We start from the raw sequence: 6,321 nt of genomic DNA, 5'->3' as shown, positions 1-6,321 counted from the left end.
GCAAAAAGGATGAAAAAACGGTTTTGCAACATGGTTTTCAGCTTTATATCATGCTAAAAGCCATTAATGATTTAGAGAACATTCAGTCCCGGTTTGACCTGAAGTTAATACGTCAAGCATTTTTAAGTGTGCATGCATGTGAAACAAAAAAGTATGAAGCTGGCACAATCAAGTCGTATTTGATGAGTATTCATTTGTCCTGTCCGACAAACAGATACAATTAAATTCAGTTGGGTAGACGTAAGCTCAGCGCGAGAAAAAGTAAAGATGTGGTCTCATCTTACAGGAGAGAATCAAGCACAAGGAAATGGCAAAAGCTTGAAGAAGATATGCTGAATCGTTTGACACCATCAAACATCAGGAAGTTGGAGAAAAGCGCAGCAGCTCGATAGGCGGCTAAGATCATTGCCAATACTCCGATCCAGCTGAGTCCACGCCTGTCACTCTATCCAGTTTTACCTTGGTTAGGGATTTCCTGTTCACTCAAATCTTTATAGACAATGCCAATCGACCAGGTGTCCTAGCACATAATGACGATGGAGGAATTTACAAACATCCGAAAGCAAGATGACTATTACCTCATAACAGTGAAGAAGCACAAAACTGCACATGTTCATGGACCAGCTCGTGTTGTATTGAGTGAAAAACTGAAGGCGTGGCTGTCAATATTCGTTGGCATAATGCGAGCCCATGTTACCACCCGAATGAATGGCCCAGTATTCATATCCTGGAACGGAAACCCTATGAATTCTGTGCACATCACTAAGGCAGTACAATCTGTCTTTAAAAAAGCTGGAGTGGATGTTAAAGTAACATCGACATCGTTTCGGAAAGCAGCAGTGACGAAAGTTAATGTCGATAAGCCAGAGATGAGTGCGAAATTGGCTAGCCTTATGGCTCACAACGAAGCGACGGCAAAGAGATATTATCTCCTGACAGAGAAATCCAAAACTTCCATAGAGGCTTCACGAAATCTTGGTCGCCTGATGCGAACTGATGACGAGTGTGGAGATAACATTGAGACTCCTTCATATGCAGTTCATTAGCTACGTTAAATACGAGAAATACAACGGGTCAAAGACAAGATTCTCTCCACGGGTACGCTATGAAAGCTTGTTTTCATACAACATAATTCATCGTAATTCACATGTCTTAATTCGTTGTAATTCGTTAATTGTTATGCGAAATCCGACATATGGAAACAGAACTACAATAAATACGTCATTTGAATTACGACGCGGAACCATGTATTTGTTTTATAAAAACCAGCCTTGAGTGGCTGACAATGCAAAGAATCCTTCCAGCCTCTCCTACTTACAAAACTACTTCCCGCTACAATAACGATCCGTTATCGTGTATTATCAAAACCTTAAAGTGTTTTTTGTTATATATATTTTATTTATATTTGCAGATTCTGCGTAGAAGGATCGACTTGCTTTTTCCGGACAAAGAAGTCTATTAATGAAGTATGGTAAGTATATTCGTCATAAATAGACAGCTGGAATCTGATGCATTAGAGCTGTTTTCTTATTCAACTGTATATATATCGCAGAGTAGTGCGTATATTATTTTTCCTGGGCTCTCGGCTAGAGCTAAGGGCTTTGGAGGAATAAGAATGCAAAGGAATACCGCTACGGTTCGCTACGATATACGGTGCAGTGGAAAACAGGCTTTATGTAACTAATCTTGATTTTATCACTTTTTAAATCATCTTGTATATTCCTGATTCACAGCGGACCGGTATTCCTCATCCTTCCCGCTGTGAATGCAACTTGGCTAGACTATATATGTTATGCCTTATTGATGGGATTTGATAAGGAATTTTTGCCTTATTTAAATTACAAAATCGGTGTACAACCTCGCGCTCGGCGGATAAAATGTATATGCGCGTCTTAGGATATGCTTAGTTAACGCCAAAAAAAATTTATATTCATGGAAGAAGAAATGTCCCACAACACACGTTTTAATAGTGCATTATGCAAGTAAAGTGTATGCTTGTATAAAATTGTAAAACATTTTTCCTCATTACTAGTTTGATTTTGAATCTTAGATAGGACACGTGTTACTTCATTGATGTTAGAGAAAATATTTAGAAATCATTGTTGAGATTTGAATAAATCCCTTGATGTATGCATGTGCAAAAAAATGTGTACAACATTCTGTCTTCCTGACGAGTGCAAAAATAATGTGTACAACATTCTGGGTCTTCCTGAGGAGTGCAAAAATAATGTGTACAACATTCTGGGGTCTTCCTGAGATGCAAAAATTAATGTGTACAACATTCTGGGTCTTCCTGAGGAGTGCAAAAATTAATGTGTACAACATTCTGGGGTCTTCCTGAGGAGTGCAAAAATTAATGTGTACAACATTCTGGGGTCTTCCTGAGGAGTGCAAAAATTAATGTGTACAACATTCTGGGGTCTTCCTGAGGAGTGCAAAAATTAATGTGTACAACATTCTGGGGTCTTCCTGAGGAGTGCAAAAATTAATGTGTACAACATTCTGGGGTCTTCCTGAGGAGTGCAAAAATTAATGTGTACAACATTCTGGGGTCTTCCTGAGGAGTGCAAAAATTAATGTGTCAACATTCTGGGGTCTTCCTGAGGAGTGCAAAAATTAATGTGTACAACATTCTGGGGTCTTCCTGAGGAGTGCAAAAATTAATGTGTACAACATTCTGGGGTCTTCCTGAGGAGTGCAAAAATTAATGTGTACAACATTCTGGGGTCTTCCTGAGGAGTGCAAAAATTAATGTGTACAACATTCTGGGGTCTTCCTGAGGAGTGCAAAAATTAATGTGTACAACATTCTGGGGTCTTCCTGAGGAATAAAAATCAATGTGTACAACATTCTGGGGTCTTCCTGAGGAATACAAAAATCAATGTGTACAACATTCTGGGGTCTTCCTGAGGAATACAAAAATTAATGTGTACAACATTCTGGGGTCTTCCTGAGGAGTGCAAAGATTAATGTGTACAACATTCTGGGGTCTTCCTGAGGAATACAAAAATCAATGTGTACAACATTCTGGGGTCTTCCTGAGGAATACAAAAATAATGTGTACAACATTCTGGGGTCTTCCTGAGGAGTGCAAAGATTAATGTGTACAACATTCTGGGGTCTTCCTGAGGAATACAAAAATTAATGTGTACAACATTCTGGGGTCTTCCTGAGGAGTGCAGAAATTAATGTGTACAACATTCTGGGGTCTTCCTGAGGAGTGCAAAAATTAATGTGTACAACATTCTGGGGTCTTCCTGAGGAGTGCAAAAATTAATGTGTACAACATTCTGGGGTCTTCCTGAGGAGTGCAGAAATTAATGTGTACAACATTCTGGGGTCTTCCTGAGGAGTGCAAAAATTAATGTGTACAACATTCTGGGGTCTTCCTGAGGAGTGCAAAAATTAATGTGTACAACATTCTGGGGTCTTCCTGAGGAGTGCAAAAATTAATATGTTCAACATTCTGGGGTCTTCCTGAGGAGTGCAAAAATTAATATGTTCAACATTCTGGGGTCTTCCTGAGGAGTGCAAAAATTAATGTGTACAACATTCTGGGGTCTTCCTGAGGAGTGCAGAAATTAATGTGTACAACATTCTGGGGTCTTCCTGAGGAGTGCAAAAATTAATGTGTACAACATTCTGGGGTCTTCCTGAGGAGTGCAAAAATTAATGTGTACAACATTCTGGGGTCTTCCTGATGAGTGCAAAAGTTTTTTACAACATTCTGGGGTCTTCCTGAGTAGTGCAAAAATGTGTACAACATTCTGCGGTCTTCTGAGGAGTGCAAAAATGTGTACAACATTCTGGGTCTTCCGGAGGAGTGCAAAAATGTGTACAATATTCTGGGGTCTTCCGGAGGAGTGCAAAAATGTGTACAATATTCTGGGAGAGATTCTGGGGTCTTCCTGAGGAGGTATATATGCATAAGTTTTCGTCCCATTCTTACAACGCTTTTCTCGGCTCCTCGAATGTGTACATCATTCTGGTCTTCCAGGGGATTTTTCGTACTTTTAGTTTGTATTTACGTTTGATACTTTTTATCAAAAGCACATTCCCACTTAATAGCAGTAAGGTTTGAGAAATCAAATAATTACAAAGTCGAGCTATGCCATCCATGCAATCCCCATTTATTGCGGTATGTATCAATTATTAATTTGTACCAACCTTGAATCCCTGTTTTAAATGTATTTAAATTTACTTTTTAGAATATTTATGGAAGACGAAATCCGAATTGCAATTCTCTAATGAATACATTTGTCATTGGAATATGGGTAAGTGATGCTCATAAATAAACTTTCAGTCTTCAAGCAGGCCACTCTCCCGTCGGATTTATTGAAAAATGACCAGCACATACATATATCAGATGGGATTCAGCAAATATAGGGTAGGGTCGCAGCTCCTCGCAAGAACGATTTTCATGGGCTAAACTTTACAATACATTTCTGTTTCAACCAATAGCATAGCTTCGTTCTTTAGAAAGCATAGAAAAGCATTATCCAATTGGACGAAAGCTTCCGAGCTCTGCGTATTGAAGCAAAATATGTAAAGATTTCCTGCGCGTGTTATTTTCTTCATCATTGATCGAGTCATTATCAAAGTAGTTTTCCTGAATAGAAATCGCGATATGCTCAATATCATATTTATAATTCACCCTTAACAAGGGCATGCAAGTTCTCATAACATACCTCAGACTTGAAATTAAAATTCCAATTTACAATTGGTAGAAAAACGAACCCTTTTTTCACAGAATTTTAGAATTATTCCAGTGCCGAGTTATATGGAATAAAGAAAAGGGTATGCAGTCTTGACGAGGAACTGCCTTCTCATTGGTTGATTTTTGATGAAAAACGGCTTCTGAGAGCTCTGCATCATTTTCCGCCTTTATTATCTATAGTCACCAATTTTGTCGAAGGTCGCCTTACAATTTAACATGAAATATTGCTGTGCCTTCTATAAATGGCCAGCAATACAATATGCACACGCAACCAAAGGAATGCACCCGATTAGGTTAAATAAATGCCGCTATTCTATTTCTCTTTTTAAAAACCCGCTTAGACCAGTTCATGCCCCTTGCTTCAACGTTTTAGGTGCAAAGTAATACGGAAAGATGCAATTTAGGTGCCATAGAGGAGTGAAGTTAGGTTTTGCTATAAAAATTTAAGTTTAAAAAAGAGAAAGTTATCAAGAGTTATTAAGGAATATTTAGGTAGTTTAGCTATATTAAAACGAACCATGTTTACTCGACAAAATGCATGTGTGATAGACAGTAAAAAGACACTGCATGTTAAGAATTAAAGTTTTTATTGTCAATAAAAATATATCTCCATGAAGGTCTACCTCACTGCTCAGTCCCCACATTGTTTACATCGAATCTTGAAAAGTCCACACAGTGAATACACTAGAAAACTACTGTCCCCACATTGTTTACACACGGCGCGTCCCCGTTATGATGATTTCATGTTTCTTGACACAGGTCCCCAGAGGGGCATAAAATTTTCTAGTCCACAGGATGACTGGCAAACAGGTATTAATGTACCTAAGGTATGCACAATATGTGGTATATTTCCAAAGTCTAGTCCCAAATTCCATGTCATGGACTGTGGAAGTTTAATGATCAAAAGAACTTGTGCACACAGGGGCGTAGCTAGAAGCTTAATTGGGGGGAGGGGTGTATATTCATAAATTTATCTTATGCCCGACCGATTTCTTTTGAACGCTATTGTCCCTGCGGTAGATTAACATGAATATATGAATATACACCTTCCCCCCCCAATTAAGCGGTCTAGCTTCGGCCTTGTGTGCGCATGCGAATCATTTGAACGAGTTAAGAATGGTAATTATCAACTCCTTGTTGGCTAACACAAAATGGTAAGACAAACTGTCATTTCGGAAACTTTTTTGTGAATACGCTTTATTAATTTTATACACAATAAAAGCGTTTTGAAATTAAAATTTGGATTTGGTTCGAGCCAACGTCCTATACGTCCAACCCCACGTCCTCGTCGTGGGAGGCGAAAACGGGTAGAGCTGGCTAACAGGGCTCTGGTGAAGCTTGGTAGGCCAATCACCCGCCAGGTGGATATGCAATGATTACAGAAACATCAACAGATAGAAACACATTTACAGATGTCTTTGCGCGAGAAGTTCCTTCCGTGAGAATGACGCGACAGAGGTAAAGCCAGAAGGCCCGGACCCTCGGTGGCTGATTAGCCTTCTTTCACCGCAGGGGAACCGAAAGAGGGCCGCGCCAAGAATACCTGGAGGAGGGATACGGAAAAAGGTGCTCGGGAAGAACTAGAAGGAGCCGCAGCAGTTGGC

The 6,321-nt window shown here is 39.4% G+C and overlaps 1 long non-coding RNA gene across 2 annotated transcripts; it reads left to right on the top strand.

The window, feature by feature from the left end:
* The first annotated feature begins 1,043 nt into the window (after positions 1 to 1,043).
* LOC114532177 lies at positions 1,044 to 5,529 on the top strand. 2 transcript variants are annotated; one of them, XR_003687938.1, is made up of 4 exons: positions 1,044 to 1,098; positions 1,412 to 1,471; positions 4,209 to 4,274; positions 5,477 to 5,529. It is a non-coding gene; the product is annotated as an uncharacterized LOC114532177 (long non-coding RNA). The 2 variants fall into 2 exon arrangements; XR_003687937.1 differs by lacking the exon at positions 5,477 to 5,529 and adding an exon at positions 4,751 to 5,333.
* Positions 5,530 to 6,321: the final 792 nt, after the last annotated feature.

Source organism: Dendronephthya gigantea, unplaced genomic scaffold (assembly GCF_004324835.1).
Source record: "Dendronephthya gigantea isolate DGI-Jeju-01 unplaced genomic scaffold, DenGig_1.0 000078F, whole genome shotgun sequence".
NCBI lineage: Eukaryota > Metazoa > Cnidaria > Anthozoa > Malacalcyonacea > Nephtheidae > Dendronephthya > Dendronephthya gigantea.
The sequence above is the reverse complement of the archived record's forward strand: the minus strand, read 5'-3'. Positions and strand labels throughout refer to the sequence as shown.